The sequence below is a fragment of the Synchiropus splendidus genome, chromosome 19 (assembly GCF_027744825.2).
Source record: "Synchiropus splendidus isolate RoL2022-P1 chromosome 19, RoL_Sspl_1.0, whole genome shotgun sequence".
Taxonomy (NCBI): domain Eukaryota; kingdom Metazoa; phylum Chordata; class Actinopteri; order Syngnathiformes; family Callionymidae; genus Synchiropus; species Synchiropus splendidus.
In genome coordinates, this window is record NC_071352.1 from 2,839,147 (window position 1) to 2,861,509 (window position 22,363).

The 22,363-nt window shown below is 48.8% G+C and overlaps 1 protein-coding gene across 2 annotated transcripts in view; it reads left to right on the forward strand.

Moving 5' to 3' along the window:
* rbfox1 (RNA binding fox-1 homolog 1) overlaps positions 1-22,363 on the forward strand; it is a 170,491-nt gene that overhangs the window by 31,729 nt on the left and 116,399 nt on the right. The window contains exon 2 of one of the 2 annotated variants that reach the window (XM_053851827.1): positions 14,102-14,174. The exons of the other annotated variant lie outside the window; for it this stretch is intronic. The gene's annotated coding sequence lies outside the window, so the exon portion shown is untranslated. The remainder of the gene's footprint in view (positions 1-14,101; positions 14,175-22,363) is intronic. 2 annotated transcript variants of the gene reach the window in all.

Sequence of the window (22,363 nt, forward strand, 5' to 3'; positions counted from 1 at the left end):
GCTTGTTTCTCTCGCGGTTGTGGTGCCACTAGATCCGGAAACTTGTTACAAAACAGCAGTGTCACATGTCTCTAGCTCCGGGACAACAGAACCACGGACTGGCATCGTTTTTGAAACATGGAGATGAAAGAAACCATCACAAGACAAGAGTTTTCTACTGTGAGTCATGTTGGGACACGAGGGAGGAAATGTGAGCTAGGGAGCTCTTATACCTGGTCATAAGTTCTTTTTTTTTTATTCAAATACTGAAGTGATGTTTCATGGTAGTACAAACTCTCATCTAGAACAAGCTAATAATTCATAATGTATGAATTATGAGCTCACTCACTTTATATTAAAGGGTGAACAAATGTTCATAAAAAAAAACTGGGGCCAATTTTCCGTCCTTTGAACTCGAAACTCAACCCAAACAAGTGTTACAGGAAGGCAGTTCAAACTTGGAGCAAAAACAAAACTAGATGCTTTGTTTGTAAATGTGCATTTCTCAGATCGGTGAAAGAAAGTGGTTGCAAGCCACAGCCTCATTTTTATTCATATTTCATTCTGCCCCTTTGGTTCCTTTGATACGGAGCATTTCAGAAATTGAAGATTGTTTATGACAACGACCCCAACAGGTGTCCAAATACGAGTGTAACAAACCTGTCTTGTGTTCAACTTCGAGAGGGAAATCGCTCCGTTAAGCTCAACAGATGTGCATCCAGGGAGAAGGCGGCTTTCATGAAGGAGAAGGGGCTTCCGCGCCTGGTGAATTTCAATATTCACATCTAGCCAGTGGACTCCACCGCCAGCGCTCAGCAGATGTTGATCTCACGCTTCCGCTTGCTGTCACTAATTCGACGGCGCGCAGACATGATTCTGCATTTGCTCGCCGCCGCCTCACACATGTATCGCTCTAATTGTTTGTTTGTCTGACTGGTGCTTATCAGCTGACACTGTTGGGGATCCACTTTAATTACTCGGATAGAAACGCCGGAGCCTTCACACCCTGGCGCTCACTCGCCACGTGTGACCAGTAGGGGGCAGGAGATTTACAGTTGCTGTTTCCTAGTGTGTGTGCGTGTGTGTGTGTGTGCAGCCCACAACGGGACTTCATCAGTTAATTAGTTTTTCTCCCGCATTTTTACTCTTACTCTGCCCAATGGGGATTTCTCTTTCAGCCTGTGTGTGTGTGTGTCATACTCTCCTCTTCATCACTGTATCATCTGTATCAGCAAATTATACTGCAGGGAAATCTTTTTTTCTCCTCTTTCAAATCGACCCCCTCCTCCCCAGCTCTTCCTCACTCTTTTCATTTTCCTTCTCCTCGTTCCCTCGCTCCCCTTCCACTCTTCCTCCCCCCCACCCCCTTATCCGTCTCTCCCTCCTTAAGCCTATTCCCCTTGAAGTGTGCTGGTTATGGATGCTCAAGTTGTCGGCTTGAGACCAGGAGATTATTAAGAGGATACATGATTAAAGAAAACTCTCATTTTCTCCACGGCGGCAGAGAAAAACTTTGCCAGCAGACAGATTTTCGGACCCTTTTTAAGTTTCCCGTTCACGTGGGTTGGCACGGCGCGTCCACAGGGCAGGCTGTCTTGAAATATGGCATTAAAAGCACTGGCTGTTCTCCCTTTAATGGCCAAATGGATCAAGAATCCAGATCAGAACTCAAACGGAGGGGAATAAAAAGCAAATGTGTGATGATGAGTGTGTGGCTGGTGGGTGGGGGGTGAAGCTGATGCTCTCTGGCTGGGACGACACTCTCCAGCCAGGAGCTCAAGTGTCCCGCGGCCCTGCTGATGAATGGGAGCAGAACAGAAGAGGACTGCTGCAGGAGGTGCAGTGACGCCGCCGACCAGACGGTCGGTGCAAGGGATGTGTGTGTTCCCGCCCAGATACAGCACCAGTGCAGCAGGAGAAACTGTGTTCTGTTCTGGCACATTTGCCACTAGGCTACATTTAAAAAATGAAAGAAATATGTCCAGCTAATTTCATTTTCCTTCAGTGCTCTCTTATATCTCTCTGACTCTTGACTCCACATTTGTGTGGACGCAGTGGTCCTGTTGGTTCTGGGACTTTTCCCAGAACAGGGAGCGTGGACAGGGAAGTAAGTCACGTCCCTCAGGGTCCTCCTGAAGCTCATTTTAAGGTCTACCTCCAGACGAAATGAGGGATGGCAAAAGGGGGTCCAACTCACAACTACCTCACTTCAACCTTTTGCTTCCATTTTTGCCTCATAATTTGGGACTTTACACTGGGATACATTGGATGTTTGTAGTCATGAAAATTTGAGGGTTTTTTTCCAGCTAGTCACCCTGAATGTCCACCCAGTCCGGTGGCGTGGGAACTGCAGCAGAGTTTTCTATTTCTACCAGGAACGGGCACATGACCTGTGTTCCTGAGAGGACCTGTCACAGAGGGAGAGAAGGGAGGCTGGAGGCCAGAAGAGTTCAGGTGTCCCGTGTGCGACCCAGCCGGAGCCTGCGAGGGTCAGACGCTCACGTCCGCAGACGGCAGCCTGCTCTATTGTCATTGCCCAACCGTCGTCAGCATATTTCCCTCCCCCGCCGCCTGATGCAGCTCCACGTCTCTCCTCGCGCCACGCGAGGAGAGACCTTCATGTCTCAGCCGCACTGAACTTAATAGGCAGGTGCGCTGGAAATCCAATTCCAGATTATGAATCCCATTTTGTCTGCAGTTTATCCTGCGGACGCTGAGCCGCTCATAATCAGTCCACTACTACTGTCGAATAACAATCTGATGTCGTCCACGCGACGCATCACTGTCCACAACAGACAACACCTTTCACTTCACACTTCAGACAGAGAAATCTGAATAAAATATGTTTCCACAGGCTTTATAAGGACCACAACTTGGATTAGAATGACATGCTACCGACTGTCTAACCCCGCCCCTGTATTTTTCTTTTATTCATGACCAGAATTGGAATCCTTTCCAGCTGCACCTGACAACAACATGTCCAAAATGCTGCTGTTTCTGTGTACTGTGTACCGTGTTACTGACTGAACCAGAGTTTTCCTAGCGATCATGAGCTCCTCTGCGAGTCTCAGATCTGTGTTCCACCCTACTTTTGAATCCCTCTCAAGAACAGACCTCCTTTGTCAGAGCAGGAATAAGGACCTGGGTGAAGCAACTTCAACATTGCTTGCTGCATTTGTCCTTGAAGAACACACAAAAACAAATCAACGCTACAACTTCTCAAAAAGTGCGGCATGTGAGACGATCCAATTCCAAATACTGTTTACCAGGACTCTGACAAACTCTTGTGAGGAATGAAAACCAAAGTCGACTGACTTGACTGCGACAGAGCGGGTCAAGATTGACTCATTTATGTCACAAATTTTGAAAAAAAAACAAAAACAAAAAACAATTTTTGAAAAAAAATTTGACATATTCACCTCTGTCAGTAGGATCAGTTGTAATAATGTTACTTTATGGTTTCACTGTTAAGAAGAGCTGCGTTGCTGCTGTACTGAGTGAAAGAGAATCAGCGAGGAACTCAAACTCAAAGCAGCCAGGAGCCAGTGTGCGCCGGACCAGGTTCAGGACAGAATGTGTCTGGCCTGGTGCATCTCTGTTGACACTCGTGAGGAGGGCAGTAAGTGATTCCTCACCTCCGCTACACGCACGTGATTCCCTCTACAGTGTGGCTGTTGTTGGGCTACAAAGGTTGCAGCATCCTCCTTGTGTGAAACATGCCATTTAGATGTCAGGAAAAGAGCAGCGCATCAGGGAGGAGAGTGGGAGGCGGGTGAGAGGCAACATTACAGAAGGTGTAAATATCAATGTTGCAATTGTGAGGCGTGAGTGTGGGCAGTTGTGACCATGGCTCACCCCGAGCTGGCTTCTGACTGCTCCGCTGCACTAGGGGGACATCTAGTGGCCATCGACGTCACAACATGCAGAGTATGGTCAATAGTTTCGGTTCCTCTCACACACATCCAAAACAGATGGAATATCGACGCATTCATGCCCAAGATCGCTGCTTACGTGGCACTCTGGTGAACTCGGAAGTTGGAAGTCCAAGCTGGGATAGACCTTTGTTACTGAGGTTGGAAAGGAAGATAGCGATGTCCAGGAAAGCTATTCTCAAGCAAACGTTCCATAAATATTCCGATTGATGATGAAGAGGATACACAAATTTGCGGAATGGGTTTGTTTCCTTTGAAGCATTGAATTTATTTTAAACAGTTTACGTTCAGTGCAGCCATCTTGGATTGCAATGTCGGGAATTCTCCCACCAGCCGACCTGGAAATCCGACCTCCAGTCACAGATGTTAATTTAGTCATGAAATTATAGCTCACATGGTTTGTGCTGAGGCTTCATGAAACTGTTCTTCCTCCACAGTCCACTGGATGGCAACATTTGCTCTATTGTTTTGGAAAAATCCCTTGTAAATTGAGACTGCCACCCACTGAGCTCTGAAAGTAGGGACAGCTTCACTTTGAACTTCTCACTAGCGGATGATAAAAGTGATTAGGAAAACAGGGCTCTGAGCCGAGTCATGTGAATATGGAATCACAACAACTTACCAAAGAATCAAGTGCATTGTGACCATTGCTGTTTTGAACACAAACTCACCACTGAAGAAAGTTAGAACTAAACGCGCGACACAGTCAAACACAGTCAAACACACTGGAGCCTGAAACACATGAGGATGGAGCATCACTTTATTTTCCCGCCAAAACATTATCTGCACACCTGCAGGAAGGTCTGACATCAAGGCTATTGACATGGAAATGTATTAACAAGCTGCTCCGGCATTAGAGCTCACGCACACACGGGCACACGCGCAGCGTTAAATGGCAGAGAATGGGCCTGGAGCTGCAGCTGATCACAGGAGCTGTGATAAGGTCTAACAGAGTGTATCAATTGCCTGCGTCTGCTGGATAAGGAGGAAGGGGCGGCGGCTTCACACTCCCAGCAGCACTTTGGCAAATGAAGCTTCTGAATCTCTCTCTCTCTGTGGCTAATCAATTAGGTGCTCGCGCCTCTCCCGCCCCACTGTCATCTTCCTCCTGTCTTTGGCCCTGTTTTGTCATCTGCTCCCGGAGTCTGATCAAACTTGATCTCTCCTCTTTGCTCTGCTTCTCTGGCACTTTCCTGGTGTCTGCTGGGGGGAGATAAGCCCCGCCTCTGCGCCGTCCGTGACAGTAGAAGTGCTAGAGATTTGTCGGGCTGTGTGGGAACATTTCCAGTTCTGACCCCATTTGGTTTGACTGGACCATAGTCTTGGTGGTGGACTACCATCATCACCATCACTCAGACTGGAGGTGTGTCCCTCCTGGCCTATGAGCTCATGAAGCTTCACCGCTGCTTTGCAGCCGTGATGGGCTGATGAGGTTTCCTGAAACAGTGGCCTCACTTTCATCGACTCAGGATGTCTGCCCTCTAGTGGCCTCTGAAAATGACACTGTTTCATGAAGCTTCATCAGCCCATCTGTGCTGGTCACTTGTGATGTGCTGGTGAGGATTCATGAAACAGTCTCCTCATTTTCAGACTAACCCACTAATTGGCACTGTGGCCCCCAAAATCTCTGGATTTAAACAACCTTTTCACTGACACCTTCCTCCACCTTCACCTTCTTCTGCCGCTTATCCGGGGTCGGGTCGCCGAGGCAGCATTCGGAGCAGGGAAGCCCAAACTTCCCGGTCCGCACAAACCTCCTCCAGCTCCTCCCAGGGGATCCCGAGGCGTTCCCAGGCCAGACCGGAGACATAATCTCTCCAGCCAGTCCTGGGTCTTCCCCGGGGTCTCCTCCCGGTAGGACATGCCTGGAACACCTCCCCAGGGAGGCGTCCAGGGGGCATCCGGATCAGATGCCCGAGCCACCTCAGCTGGTTCCTCTCGATGTGGAGGAGCAGCGGCTCCACCCCGAGTTCCTCCCTGCGGAGGAAACTCATCTCAGCCACATGTATCCGCGATCTCATCCTTTCGGTCATTACCCAAAGCTCGTGACCATAGGTGAGGGAGGGAATGTAGATCGATCGGTAAATCGTGACCTTCATCTTGTGACTCAGCTCCCTCTTCACCATGACGGTGTGATACAGCGACCGCATCACTGCTGCCGCTGCACCAACGCGTCTATCAATGTCATGCTCCCCTTTTCCCTCACTCGAGAACAAGACCCCGAGATACTTTAACTCCACCACTTGGGGCAAGAACTCTTCACCGAAGTCGAGAACCATGGCCTCAGACTTGGAGGTGCTGATCCTCATCCCGGCCGCTTCACACTCGGCTGCAAACCGACCCAGCACATGCTGAAGGTCCCGGTCCGATGAGGCCAGCAGAACAACATCGTCCGCAAATAGCAGAGATGAAATTCTGTGGTTCCCAAACCGGATCCCCTCCGACACCTGGCTGTGCCTAGAAATTCTGTCCATAAAAGTAATGAACAGAACCGATGACAAAGGGCAGCCCTGGCAGAGGCCAACCTGCACCGGGAACAAGTTTGATTTACTGCCGGAAATGCGAACCATGCCCCTGCTCTGGTCATACAGGGACCGGACAGCCCCTAGCAGAGGGCCCCGTACCCCATATTCTCAGAGCGGCCCCCACAGGACACCACGAGAGACACGGTCGAATGCCTTCTCCAAATCCACAAAGCACATGTGGACTGGTAGGGCGAACTCCCATGAACCCTCGAGCACCCGATGGAGGGTATAGAGCTGGTCCAGTGTTAAACGACCAGGCCGAAAACCACACTGTTCCTCCTGAATCCGAGGTTCGACTATTGGCCGAAGTCTCCTCTCTAGTACCCTGGAATAGACCTTTCCAGGGAGACTGAGGAGTGTGATCCCCCTGTAGTTGGAACACACCCTCCGGTCCCCCTTCTTAGACAGGGGGACAACCACCCTGGTCTGCCAATCCAGAGGCACTGTCCCCCGGGTTGTCCCCTGGCGATGTTGCAGAGACGTGTCAGCCACGACAGCCCTACAACATCCAGGGATTTCAGATACTCAGGACGGATCTCATCCACCCCCGGGGCCTTACGAACAACCTCTGTGACTTCAGCCCGGGTGATGAAGGAGTCATCCGAGTCCTCACGTGACGGCGGGATTGAGCAGACCATCAAAGCTTCCCCCTTCTGTGGCAACGGACGGTTTGCCAGAATTTCTTCGACCAATAGTCCTCCTCCATGGCCTCTCCGAACTCCTCCCTCCCAAGACTGTACGGGAAGCAGCACGCTTGGCCTGCCGGTGTACATCAGCTGCCTCAGGAGTCCCACAGGTGTCCACCACCGGGTTCGGGGATTGCTGCCACGACAGGCATCGGAGACTTTGTGACGGCAACTACGCACAGCCGCACTGACAATGGAGGAGGAGAACATGGACCACTCAGACTCCATGTCACCTACCTCCCTCGAGATCTGGGAGAAACTCTCCCGGAGGTGGGAGTTAAAGACACCACTGACAGAGGGTTCCGCCAGGCATTCCCAGCAGACACTCACAATACATTCAGGCCTGCCCGGTCTCACCAGCTTCCTCCCCTGCCAGCGGATCACACTCACCACTAGGTGGTGATCGGTTGACAGCTCTACCCCTCTCTTCAACCGAGTGTCCGAAACACGTGGCCAAAGGTCAGATGACACGACCGGAAAGTCAATCAAAGACCTCCGGCCCAGTGTGTCCTGGTTCAATGTGCACTTATGGACACCCTTGTGCTCAAACATGTGGTCATTATGGACAAACTGTGGGTGGCACAGAAATCCAGTAGTTGAACACCGCTCAGGTTCAGATCGGGTAGGCCGTTCTTCCCAATCACGCCCCTCCAAGTCTTGCTGTCATTGCCTATGTGGGCGTTGAAGTCTCCCAGTAGAACAATGGAGTCCCCAGTAGGGGCACTGTCAAGTACCCCTCCCAGTGACTCCAAGAAGGCCGGGTAGTCTGCACTGCTGTTTGGCCCATAAGCTGCGACCGCGGTGAGACACCTGTCCCCAACCCGAAGGCGTAGGGACGCGACCCTCTTGTTCACCAGGGTAAACCCCAACACGAAGCTGCAGAGCTGCAGGGCTATGAGCAAGCCTACGCCAGCCCGCCTCCTCTCCCCATGGACAACTCCAGAAAAGTAGAGAGTCCAGCCTCTCTCAAGGAGTTGGGATCCGGAGCCCAGGCTGTGCGTGGAGTAGAGCCCGACTGTGTCTAGCCGGTACCTCTCAACCTCCCGCACAAGCTCAGGCTCTTTCCCCCGCAGCTAAATGACATTCCATGTTCTGAAAGCCAGAGAATGTCCATACGAACCAGGTCGTCGGGTCCCCTGCCCTCGACTGCCACCTAGTCCTCTTTGCACCCGACCCCTATGACTCCCTCTGTGGGTGGTGGGTCAGCAGGAGGGACGGCCCATGTTGTCTTTTCGGGCTAGGCCCGGCCGGGTCCCATGGGCAGAGGCCCGACCACCAGGCGCTCGCATTCGAGCCCTAACCCCAGACCTGACTCCAGGGTGGGTCCCCGGTTGCGCCATGCCGGTGACGTCACAGTCCTTGTTGCTAAACTTGTCATCAGGGCTTCTGAACTGCTTTCAGTCTGACCCGTCACCTAGGAACTGTTTGCCATGGGAGACCCTACCAGGGGCGTAACACCCCGACAACACAGCTCCTGGGATCATTCAAGGTACACAAACTCCCCCACCACGATAAGGTTTTAGTTCCAGGGGGACACTGACACCTCTCATGTTTAAACCAAGAGCGCCACCAACTGAGCCTTGAAAATGAGGACATCATTTCATGAATCCTCACCTGCCCATCACTACTTGTTACTGCTGGAAAAATTAATAGCAGACAAAGCATCTGCCAAAAACAGTTCTAGTAGATGAAGTGGTTAGAAATACTTGCTTCCCTTTGATCCATGTTCTCACTTCAGTCTCTGAATGTCGTGAACAGAATGGCACCCAAGGCTGCTCTGTATAATGAACACAGCTTCAAAAGTTGCACCAAATAAAGACCAGTAAAGAGGAGCTGAGAACGCCAGGTTAAATTACAATGTGAGCAATTGATGAATCTTTGCTTTTCTTTCATGCATTCTAGTGTGTGCATCTGTGTTTTGATCGAGGAGTCGTCTCCAGATCTACTGAATTTAAAATCGCCCTGAGAAGTGTTGTTCTGGCTCTGGCTGGTGTTGTGAGGAGGAAGCTGGGGATGGCTGGAAGCTGCGGAGGTGTGTGTGTATTAGTATGTATGAGGTGCACAAATGGAAAGGTGCATAATGCTAGCGTAAGGGACTTCCACGGCACGCTGGCTTCTCTCGCCTCCACTCTGCTCCGTGAGCATATTCCATCCCTCATCAATAAATCACATATTTATGCCGCCGCCTCCTTCCTCCGCGTCGGAGCCGCGCCTGTCTTCCGTCTCATCCCTGTATCTCATATTCTTTCCTTGTAAGTATGTCTGTAGCTTCTTAAGTCTCTAATCTTTGTCCTCTGCCTCTGGTTGCTCTTTGTCGGCACCACTCAGCATTTCTGTGCCCTTCCAGGTTCCTTCTGTGTGGAATATTATTGTCAAGGTACGTCTGTTTGGACTGGACTCCCTGTGACCAAGACTGGTATCATCGATGCACTGATCCTGACCTTTAACAGGCCGCAGCATCGATGGCCCAAACCAGATGAGAAGGAAGAGTGACACACTTTCAAAGAGCAGTTTTCTCTCTGTGATGCCGCTCATCACGGCATCAATACTGGATAGCGACTGAATGTGGAACCTCAGGTCCAGTTTGATGAGACCTTATTTAAGTCTGAAAGTGTCTGTCAGCAGAAGTTCGAAAATCGTTTTCCGCTGCATGTGAACGCTCATGGCGCCAAAAAATAAAAGCTGCCGCTTTTTAGATGTTACAACTGTTAGTTATATTGTGTTGGGGCCTCTGTCGCAAACTGCACCTTGTCTCAGGAAACTCTCAGCGGGGGGGTGAGCTTCTCACCTCAGGCAACTCAGCGGTTGATACAGCGCGACTCCACACAAACATGATAGATAACTAAGGTGTTTTCTCCTTTATTAGGCTGACACTTGATTATATTGTCAGATTTGCTTAAATGAATAAAGCTGCACTCTACAGTAACTGTTTTCACTGCTGTGGTCTCGCCGCAGCACAACTGCATTAGGACAGCAAGGAGGAAAGACTGATTTTCCCCAAGTTACTGAAGCTCACCAGACTATTCATTGATCAATTCTATTTCCTTGTAAAATAAACATGACAACACTCCTTCATGTTTAGTTTTGCCTGTGAAACGCCACACTCTGTTACATCGGTGGCGGAGCTCCGTCATCAGTTCAGTTCTGAGGTGAGAACGACTCGTAGTGTTATGAAGAGACAGAGAAATAAGGAGGTCAAGTCGTGGGTCACAAACCAGCGCAGAGGACCCCCAGCTGAGCAGAACAAAAAGGTACATGGGACATGATTTCAATCTAGACCCACCTGAGGGTCCTGGTCGTAGGGGGTCAGCAGTTCTAGAGAGTAGTCGGGGGGCCAGGACAATCCTTAAAGTGGATTCTGAAGAGAACCGGGAGCCAGTGCAGAGGCCAACACTGCAGTGATGTGATGCAACCAGCAGGGGGTGTGAGAGAGGTCTGATCATGTGAGAGCATGGGCTTGAGTTCAGAGACTTATTTGTCCCATGCGGCTATATGAAGTACTTGAAGTAGAGATGCTCACAAATCCAAGTCAAGTCTCAAGTGTTGTGATGGGAAAGAGCAGTCGATCTGCTGCCAGCCTCTTCTGGCCACCACATTCTTATATATCTGAGAAAATCACAGCGTGATCTGTGACATCATCATCAGAAGCTATATTCATTTAAAATATATATAAACTATTAAAGACTGTAATTGAAAGAAACCTCATTGTAGTTAGTTTTTAACATAGTTGTGACATTTCAACAGCTGTCCTCTTCAACATGGATGTTACAGCCCTTCACGATCATTTGCTGCTGACGATAAAAGAAGAGGAGCTCAAGTGCTTCTCCAGTTTAATAATTTGCTCATCCTGCTCTGGTCTGCTTGTGTCAGCTCCTCTTCCTAACATCTTCATCCCCTCTTTTCATTCTCTCACACTGCTATTCAACATGTTGCCTCTGCTCAGTCTCTAGTTTTCAGTATGTCCCTCTCCGCCTTGGCCTTCCCCTGTCCGAACCCTGGCGGAGTGCAGATGAGCGGTGCAGAGGTCTGTTTAAGTGAAGCACTTGTAGCCATTAAGAAGCAGGCTTCATCAAGCCATTTGCATGTGAATGAGTCATCTCCCTCGCCCGTCCCGGTCCTGCCGTCTCTGGCTCCGGCCTCACTCCCCAGACCTTCTGCCAGAGACGCATGAATGTGGCAGTTTAATTAGCAGGAGCCCGCTATCGATTATACACTAGCCCGGGGTTAAGTTTGCCCTCTGCTCCCAGTCAGGTATCGATCCGGTGCTGGGAAGGAGCGCAGCCGCCAGGTTCACATATCAAGAGGGCGTCGCCCGGCGTTCTCATTATTTTCTTGCTGTTTGACTTGGAAGCAACAGTGTGGATTCATGTGGTTGTTAATGCTCAGAATAGCTTCACAATTCATAGCTCTACTCCAGGCTTCCTCTTCTCCCCATGTGGGGTTAATCTGCCCAGTGGTTCTTGACAGGAAGTTGGCAGCCCATGACCAAGCCTGCACCCTTCTCATCACCTTTAGCCAGGTGATCGGTAGTGCTCTCATTACCGAGTCTCTGGTTTCCTTCCTTGAGATCCCAGGATCTTCATAGGGAAGAGGTATCACCCCTGCGGGTCCACTAGCCCTTGGTACTTAACCGAGAACCTTGAATAGAAGGTAATATAGCAAGCATCCTACCCCAGAGTTTGTAAGAGACACAACATTGCTATGAAGCATCAGATGCCGCAGCAAGTTTTTCTTGGAATCACGGTGAAATATCTCAGTATAGTCCCCCATTCCAGAGCCAAGACGTTCAGCAATAAACTGGAGGGGCAGGGGAATTATGTTTTAAAAAAAAGGGTGGATACAAGAAAAAAAAATTTACACTGGGTGTCTCCCACGTTTCTTACTCTCTCCTGCACATTGGAATTCGGCGGTGGGTTCGGGCAATGACAAGTGGTTGAGGCTTCACGTAACAGTGTCACAATTTCCAGAGCCACTAGATGGTTCTCTCTGCTATAAAATCTTAGGATTAGAACAATTGATGATCATTTATAAACCAAGAGCGCCACCTACTGAGCTCTGAAAAAGTTTCATGAAGCCTCATCAGGCCATCACTGCTGTCTGGTCAACAGGAGCTATTTTGGCGTGCTTCGAAATGTTTTGCATCATGGTTAGTTGACTGAATGCACCCATGAAGTATCTCCAGTTAGTATGAAAATACATTGCTAAGAAGGTTACAAATCTCATGAAATAAATGTGAACATTTTGGTGATGTGCTGATGAGGCTTCATGAAAAAACATCTTCAGTTTCAGAATCTGCAAGATGGCACACACCGCTCAAAAAACTTTGGATTTCAATGACACCTGCTGTCATTTTTAAACCAGGTGCGCCACCTACTGAGCTCTGAAAATGAGGACACTTTTTCATAAAGCCTCACCAACCCATCAGTAATTTTAACCGCAGAGAACACAGTAGGTGTCGATAACTTAAGGTGTATATACAAGACAGTGTGAATATAGGAGGTAAACGTTTTCAGAGGATGATTGGTGGCGTATTTGTCCATGTTCTTCTGAAATATTTAATCCACTCTCATTACTAAACTTCCAGCACTTCTTTCGTCAGCAGCCTCAGGGACGCCCTCTTGTTCGCACTCTCAGACATCCACAACTTTACCCCAAAGTAATCATGACACAGACCCAGTCTGTGACCCGACCCAATTCGTGCAGTTTACCGACTCTTCCATCCAGAAACTGCTGCCTATCACAGCGATAATGAACAGAAGAGCAAATGAAAGCTCAGAACTCTGCTGAAGTGGAGCATAGGAGCTCCTCTGATGGATCTGTCTTGGCTAAATGATCCAATTAAGGGGAGATCCAGACGCTGGTCCGGCACATAGACAGAGCAAGATGCTTGTGAGAGGCCAGGACGAGTCCAAGCACATGAGGCTCAGTCATTTGCCAACATGTTCCCTCTCAGCACAGAGTGGATTGCAGTCTTGAAACCGGACCAAACAACGACACTGTGTGAGAAGGATATTAAAAGGGTGTATAACACTGCTGTCTACGCCTCACTTCACTGCTGTAGCTCCAGGCCCTGTAGTCAAAAATGGCTCGGAAAGGTCACGCCAACATGTTATTTCGGTGCAGATAATCTCCCTCTGAGAATCCATTTCCATCTAGAGAGTCTTTTTGTCCTCTGGGCAAAACGAATACTGCTGTTGCCTTTGCTGCCGTTGGACCTTTTACTTATGTGGAGCCGTTAGAGCATTTATGATGAGGCTGGCCCTGCCTGGACACTGGGCCTCTCTCCGTCTCCTCGGGCTCGTGGGCCTGGCAGCATTTGACGTCGCCTACGTCGGCTTCCTCTCTGCTGTGGCTGATGGCGCCTTCAGCTCCAAGCCAAAACAAAAAAGGTCAGGTTGAGAAGTGTGAAGGGCTCTTGGGTTCAGGAATAAAAGATGTGAAGAAGTGTTGGCTTCTTTATCACCACGAAAGGTGGAACCAATCACACAAGAGCATTTGTTCCTTTCAAGGTTAAGGATTTTGAAATATGTGGCATTAGACTTTCTTTGATGAGTCATCTCAGATGCCACAGTGGCTCCGCCATCATCATTTTTGTCGAGCTCAGAGTGATAAAGATGTAGTTGACGAAGGCGCGAGTGTTGGCTCACCTGAGGGCGGAGAACATGGCTTCCACTGAAGAGTTGGGTCGGAGCTCCGTGCAGTCCCTGTCTGAACCACTCTGCTGACGCCTTCTTCCAGTTGGAAACACACCCGACGTTGTCCACCGGAACACGACTTTCTCTGCTCCATATTGGACTTTTGTTTGTTTGATCTTAAAGAGGTTGACTGCCTTTTATGAGTCCGTTTTATTGTTAGTTGACACCTTCACTTTTTGTTGTCATTTTCCTGTGTATCTGCTGGAATAGCTCAGCACATCTGTGCAAATCCATCCATCCAAGCATTCATCCACTGCAGCTCCTGGTCTCTTCTGCTTTTCCAGGTTCTACTGCGGATCTGAGACGGGGTCTTGTGCCGGGCCAGGATCTTCAGGCTTACTGGTTGTTGATACTGTGGTAAGTTCCTGCTCACTGTACCTGCAAACAAGGGACTCAGTAGAGCCTTTCGTCCTGATATTCCTGGACAAAGTCACAGGACTTAACTCCTTGTACGACAGTGACAGGATGCCCAAACCTGCTCCCAGTCCAACTGCTGATGGACTGCAGAGCCCAGGCTGGGTGATGGGCTCATACTAAGTGATGAGAGAGGAAACCCCAGTCAACAGCCATTTACATTCCACTGAATGTGGCATCAACTTTCATTGACTACATGTGTTGTTATTCCATGTCAAAAATATCATGATAAAGTCACGTACCCACCGACGTTCAGTACTCATGACCAGTGCGGCCACAGCTGCTTTCAAAATATAATCAGACTACTGAGTACAGATTACTCCCTGAAAAAGTAACTTGAATTTAAGAACAAGTGAGATTACAAGTTACATTGGCGGCCGACAACGGGCTTCATTGCCTGAACAGACCCTTTCTATGGTGATTTTGAGGTTGTTTTTGAAGCTTGGCAACTTCAGAACAAAGCTCAAAGCTCTTTCGTTTTCTGATTACTGTGTGGGAATAGTAACTAGTTACTGAAGATATTATATACAAGTTATATAAGAGTAATATAAGAGTATATAAGTTGCGTGTGAGAGCCATCCCCGCTCACATTTATACATGTCTTTCATGCATTGGCGTTTTCACCTTTCCTTCAGTTAAGAGATGCTAATGTCAATACAGGCCATGGAGGCGTGACTGGTGGGATCCAGGGTTTGTGTGGAACCCGTCCAGGTTAAGGGACCAGGTCCGAAAAGAGAGGCGTTCGGGATATATGAGTGGCGGCTGCACCTTCACGTGGAAGGCCACTCGGCTCGGACGATCTAACTCTCAGCTCTCAGTGTGTGTTTTGAATGAGCGTCATGGAAGCTCCAGCAGCAGGCACCGTGATTAGGCATGGGCAGGAAGACGCCGCCGCTGCCTGCCTGCCTGCATGGCTGCGGGGTTGGAATCCACTTGCCCGAGGCTGAGCTGCTCTAATTGGCAGCTGTCTGACATGTCAGCCGAGCCGCTGCTGCCATTTTGGGTCCTGATCAAAGGTGGAGCCTGGCTGTTGTGGGGATGTGGACAGAGCGGTGATGGAGGTACCCGGGTCCAGTGAGTGTGTGTGAGAGAGAGAGAGAGAGACGCCGGCACAGATGATGGCAAATAACTGAGCAGCGCTGACATTGTTAGGGGAGGGGGGGCATATGTGGACATTTGGAGCCCAGAACTCCAGTCAGCGCTGCTTGGCTACAGTCCCACCACGACAAAGCTGCATGTTTTCTGTCCATCTAATCCTCGCGTGGACTCTTCAGCTTGTGTCCCAGTCCTTGGGAGATTCAGTGGGGAGGATGGATGGATGGCCATGTCATAATGGCTAGTCTAAGGTGATCCAAGTGCAGATGGAAGTGAATTTACAGAGGACTCAGAACAAAGGAGAGTTCTGTTAATCGATGTTTTAATACAACAAACACACAATACACAAACAATAATCAGTAACTCAGTGAGACGACACCAGAAGTGTAGCGCGGAAGATACACACGAAAGGAGAGGGATAAAACCTAAAACAGAAAGCAGACGTCAGTGACTGTGCTGCAAAATGGGGACAACAGAAAACTATATACTCTGAAAAACTCACGAGGTTAAATGTAACTAAAGACGCTCGGTAGAGGTACAAACACGCAAACCGAGGAAATAACTCAAGCACACAGGCTAACAGAAAGAGCGAGCAAACAAACACTCGAAGAGGCTAACACTGAGCTAAGGAGAGAATACACAGAAAGAGATCCAGACAGAGAGAGAAAGAACGCGGAGCGAGAAGCAAAACCAGGGTCAAGAGAATCAAAGTAATCGCGAGAGATCATACCAAGCGTCAGCAGCAGACCATCTAGCGACAACACACTGGACAGCAGGGTAGATATCCATGTGAGGATCATCAGTGGAATGAGTCCCAGCTGTGTGTCGCCGTTAAGCTGGAACAGGATAGATGAAATACAGGAAGCAGGGAGACAGTAAGTAAAACGATAAAAGCACATAAAAGACACGTAACCTAACAGTCCCTCCCCCACTTCAAGGAGGGCCTCTAGGCACTCTTCCGGGTTTGTCTGGGTGAGTGGCGTGGAACTCAGAGATTAAGTCTTGGTCAATGAAGAGGGAGCGGGAAATGCAGGATCGCTCCTCTGGACCGTATCCTTTCCAGTCTACCAAGGCGTTGCAGAGAGCAGCTCGAGTCTGGGTCCAGGTTTTGCAGCAGCGTTGGTTGACTGAGGGAACTGCAGTCCGTTTCCTGGGAAGGGAAACAAGGGAGGCTGGTAAGCGTAAGCAACCATGAATGGGGACATACCGGTGGAGGCTGATATGAGCGTACTCCACCCAGGGGAGCTGAGATGAGCCATTTTGGAGTATCTGTCGACAATGGTCATGACTGTCATCATACCTGCAGATTGGGGTACACCCGTGACGAAATCCATAGCGATGCGAGACCATGGTCGGCTTAGAGGTTGTAGAAGACCAGCGGGAGGGCGGTGGGAAGCCTTAGATCTGGAGCTGATGGTACAAGGCTTGCAGAAGGCTTTCACGTCCCTTGTCATGCCCGGCCGCCAAAACCATTGTCTAAGGAGACAGAGTACGGAATGTAGCTGGGTGGCAGGCTAGTTTGGATGAGTGGCTCCAGTTCAGGACTTGAGAACATGTGGGTTCGGGGACGAACAGTCTGTTTGGGGGTCCTTAGTTAGGAGCTGGATGTAGCTTCTGGGCCTCTAGTACCATCTTTTCCATGTCCCAGCAGGCGGTGCCGATGATGCACGTCTCAGGGAGAATGATCTGTCTTCTCCTAGGAATGAGGAAGTTCAAACAGTCTGGAGAGAGCATCAGGCTTGGCATACTGGCTGCCAGGCCGGTAGGTTATAGAGAACCTGAATGGCCCAAGGAAAAGGGCCCACCGAGCCTGGCGGGAATTGAGTCTCTTGGCGTTCTGGAGATACGTCAAGTTCTTGTGATCGGTAAGGACCATAAAAGGGGTTTCCACCCCTTTGAGCCAGTGTCTCCATTCTTGAAGAGCCGCCACTACTGCTAGGAGCTCACGGTTGCCAATGTCATAATTCATCTCTGCGTTAGTCTTCTAGAGAAGAAGGTGCATGGGTGTACCTTCTGGTCAGACGAGTCTCTTTGAGAAAGGACGGCACCGATTCCAGAGTCTGAGGTGTCCACCTCAACGATGAACTAACGTGATGGGTCCGGATGACGTAGGATTGGAGCAGATGAGAAAAGGGTCCGGCGCCTGTTAAAGGCATCCTCAGGAGTCCATATGAAGGCCTTCTTACTGGAAGTGAGTGAGGTTAGCGGTGCAGCCACTTTCTTTGGCAGGATCTGGAAGAAGGCGTCCCTCGCCCAAAATAAATCCCAGTAAACTCACTTTTCTTGTGAGGAACTCGCACTTCTCAGCTTTGCAGTAGAGTCTGTTCTCCAACAATCTCTGTAGAACCAGCCGCACGTGCTCCTGGTGTTCCTCTTCCCCCCTCAAGATTAGGATGTCGTCCAGATAGACATAAAGTGGTTAATAGTGTCTCGGAGAACGTCATTTATAAGAGCTTGGAAAACAGCAGCGAGGAGCGTTTGTCAACCCGAATGGCATTACAAGGTACTCGAAGTGACCCAGAGGTGTTTTGAATGCGGTCTTCCACTCATCCCCCTCTCTGACGCGAACTAAATTGTAGGTGTTGTGTAGGTCAAGCTTAGCAAAAATGGTTGCCTGATTTAAAGGTTCAAAAGCCGGATTGATGAGCGGGAGCCGGTATTTATTCTTAATTGTGATTTGGTTTAACCCGCGATAGTCGATGCAGGGACGTAAGGAGTTGTCTTTTTTGTTCACAAAGAAGAACCCTGCACCCATAGGAGAAGAGGAAGGACGGATCAGACCGGCGGCGAGAGATTCATTAATATACTTCTCCATAGCCTGCCTCTCTGGGCGCGAAACATTATACAACCTGCTCGAGGGGAAGGGAGCCCCGGGGATTAGGTCAATGGCGCAATCATATGGGTGGTGAGGAGGAAGCGAGAGAACCTGATCTTTACTAAATACCTCCCCGAGATCGTGCTAACAGAGCGAGGGGACTCTAACCTGACAAGGGGAATGGACAATGAGTTAGCAAAGGCAGTGTCAATGAAATTGTCATCAGCCCCCCCCCCCCCCCGAGTCAGTGAACACCTCGACCTGGGTGTTATTTTCACCCTCGCGCAGGGATGCAGAAAAGATTATTCTGCCTATTCTTATAGATGGCTTACTGACCTTACTCTGAGGGACGAGTGGAAGGCGAGAACCTCTGGGTTGGACCGGACAATGATGTGGCCTGGCTGATCACAACACAGACAGAGACCCCGCGAAATTAGGAGTTGTCGTTCCTCCGAGGTCAGTCTAGTTCTCCCCACCTGCATGGGCTCAGAGGACTCAGAAGAAGGGAGAACCTCGGACTGAGAGTTCTTTGCAGGTGAGGTAAACGGTACAGGAAACACCACGTGATTAGTAGGCCGTTTCTCTCTGGAATGCTCCCTAATGCTGTTGTCTATTCTAATAGCTAACAGTATGAGCTTTTCCAAGGATGTGGGCTCATCACGGAGAGAAAGTTGGTCCTGTATATTGGCAGCTAGGCCGTTGATAAAAATGGACATGAGTGCAGGCTCATTCCATCCAGCTTGGGCTGCTAAAATTCTAAAGCGGATGGAATACTCGGATACTGACTCTTTAGGAGAGTCTTGTGAAACTGAGACCAAACGCTTGGAAGCACTGGGACCACTCTTACACGGGGCGTCAAAAACACGATGCATTTCAGTGGAAAATGTAAGAACGTTATTCAGGATGGGTGAGTCTGACTCCCAGAGAGAAACTGCCCACTGGCTGGCCTGGTCACGCAGAAGGTTTATACAGTAGGCAACCCGGGCTCTGTCGGTCTGGAAAAGGGAGAAAAAGGAAGGCTGTAAGTCAAAAAGTAAAGAACATTGAAAAAAGAAGTTTTTGCAGAAACCGGAGTTACCTGCATAAACCTCCGGCGTGGGGATGGTCAGCTCTCGAAGAGTGGGTAGTTGTACTTTAGCAGGAGCAGAAGTCATTAATGGGACTGGCAGATTTGGATCAGACCCAGTCGGTGGAGGCGAAGACCGCTCACAGGAGGCTGAGATTTTTGCAGCTGCTCCAGGACACTCTGAGTAGCTCTCTTGAGGTTAGATATTCTTGTGCCCTAGGAGCCTACAGCCTTCTGTAAGCTGGATCAGTTAACTGGCTAGATGGTTCTGTCATAATGGCTAGTCTAAGGTGATCCAAGTGCAGATGGAAGTGAACTTACAGAGGACTCTGAAGAAACGAGAGTTCTCCTAATCTACGTTTTAATACAATAAACACACAAATATTACACACCAGAAGTGGAGCGCGGAAGACACACGCGAAGGAGAGGGATAAAACCTAAAACGGAAAGCAGACGTCAGTGACTGTGCTGCAAAACGGGGACAACAGAAAACTACATACTCAGAAAAACTCATGAGGTTAAATGTAACTAAAGACGCTCAGTAGAGGTACAAACACTCAAACCGAGGAAATGACACAAGCACACGGGCTAACAGAAAGAACGCGCAAACACTCAAAGAGGCTAACACTGAGCTAAGGAGAGAATACACAGAAAGAGATTCAGAGAGAGAGGGAGAGAAAGAGCGAGAATGAGAAGCAAAAACCAGGGTCTGGAGAATCAAAGTAATCGCAAGAGATCATACCAAGAGTCTGCAGCGGACCATCTAGCGACAACACACTGGGCAGCAGGGTAGATATCCATGTGAGGATCATCAGTGGAATGAGTCCCAGCTGTGTGTTGCCATTAAGCTGGAACAGGATAGATGAAACACAGGAAGCGAGGAGATAGGAAGTAACACAATAAAAGCACATACAAGACACGAAACCTAACAGGCGGGAGCGGTTCAGTTTCAAATGATAAAGTCAGAATTATGTGACATGAATTCATGGGAAAACCATAGAATATCAGCCAAATTATCAGTTAGATGAATGCCAATCATTGTTGGTAGCACGATCCAGATGCACCGTTCATCAGGAGCTCAACCTTTGAAACGTGTGCATCAACTGAAGAACAAAAGCAACACCTGGACTCTTAAGACTGAGTTTAACCCCAAACACTGCGAGTTAAAAGGACCTCTGGGCCAAGCTCGGCCCAAAAACAAGTATAATATCCATGATTTAGGTAGAAAATATCTGGTTCTAAGATTATTTTTGCTGAGCATGTCACTTTCAGCAGCTCCAACAGATGAATTAAGTGACTGAGGAGTTGTGATGTGGCTGCATCTCAACATGCTTGAAATAGACAAAAAAGAAAAAGTGAGAGGTGAATCATCAGAAATGAGAACTCCACGCTTGAAGCAAGACCATCTAACACTTCTATATCAAGAAGTAAAATCAAGTTTATAATCAAGTTTTTAAGTCGCATTAAGAACCTGAGCATTTGCAGTGCAGCGCCCACTATTGACTGATGTTCATTCTTCTTTCAGGACATTAAGGAAAGAGTGTTTTCCCACCGCCGTGCGATTCACCGTGGAGCGGCTCGATTTGTGTTTGTCAGGAAGTGTCCTGCTGATGCAGCAAAAGCTCCAGAGAAAGTGAGGCCTCATTAGACGGAGCTTTCCTGCGCAGGCGAGAGGGTAAACAACAGTAAAACTCGGGCTAATTAAAAAGACAAATTAATTGAGTTTCTGTTGTTAACTGCCAAGCCAATCTACATACGCGCACCAGCGCTGTCACACACACCATCTCCTGCCGCTGAAGGTGAATGGGGGCGATGGGGAAATGACTGATGAGGAGCTGGGAAACATGAGCAAGAAGATAAAAGAGAGCGACGGTGCATCTGCAGGAGGAGACGCGCGCGCCCCACATCACGGCGTTTCCTTCCGAGTTACGCTCTGCTGCTGATGCAAACACTAGCTCACCGCTTTGTTGGTTTGAGATGACGCTTTGGACTGACCAATACTTGAGACCACTGCTCCAGACCAGATCTTCTGCACCCCCACCCCAGGTCAGAGCAAAAACTGCAAGAAATATGTTAGAACATTCAGACCAAAATGTATTTTGTTTGGCTGAGCAATGCCCATTTTAACAATATTTGTCTGTAAAAACAACTTCCTCAAATATGTTGTGTGTGTGTGTGTGTGTATATATATATATATATATATATATATATATATATATATATATATATATATATACACTGGAATAAAACAGTTTATCATTTATGCGTGTTTTACACAGAATTCTGCAGCCAAGACAGTGGCACAGTGGTATATAATGTAGCTCTCAGCAACCTGCTCTACAACAGGACTTAAAAAACACAGCTTCAGTTCAGTGGACTGCTCTTAACTGCCAGTAGAAACCAGTCGATCAGCCTCCTTCCAACACGTGTGGCTAGTGTAGACTGGTCTTCTATGGAGTCCTGGTTACGCCGCAGCACTTGACGTCTCAGGCAGCGTCGTTCTCTGGCCTCCCCCGAGCTGCATGAATGCACTGACCATCATCATCATCCCTCATCGCTCCTCCACCACAGTTATCAGCAGTAAATATGCAAAAATGACCTTACTAATGTTAACATGTGGTGTAATAGGTTTGCTGTGTAACTTGGTTGCTTCACTGTGGTGTAGTGAGTTGGCTGTGATGGGGGAAATACATACACAGCAAGCTATAATGATGAGCAGGTGGCTGTTATCACCTTGCTGGAATCCGTCTCCAGAAGCTTCTGCGTTTTAAGTATAACTGCATAAATCTGCTGCATGAAATTGTCATGTGTCGTCTACAGAGGTGGTGAATAAGTGTTCATGTAGTTCTGAGTGGATCAAAGCCAGAGCCGAGCGTCTGTGAGGTCACTGGAGGTGGAAACTGTTGGCGCCGCATTATAATGCAGGTGAAAAAGCTTTTGAGCTTCAGGGTCAGTGGAGAAATAGGGAGGACAGCTGGATGTTCTGAAGGAGCCAGTGAGCATGGAAGCCTGTTCTTCTCACCAGAAGATGAAGAGAGGCATCAGAACACCAGGTGAAGCCAGTTGAAAGAGTGCGGGACAAGTGGCATGTGTGTTTGGCTGAACCTTTGTCTCAATCGGCTCAAAACAGCAGAGAAGCTCCCAGAAACATGGGTG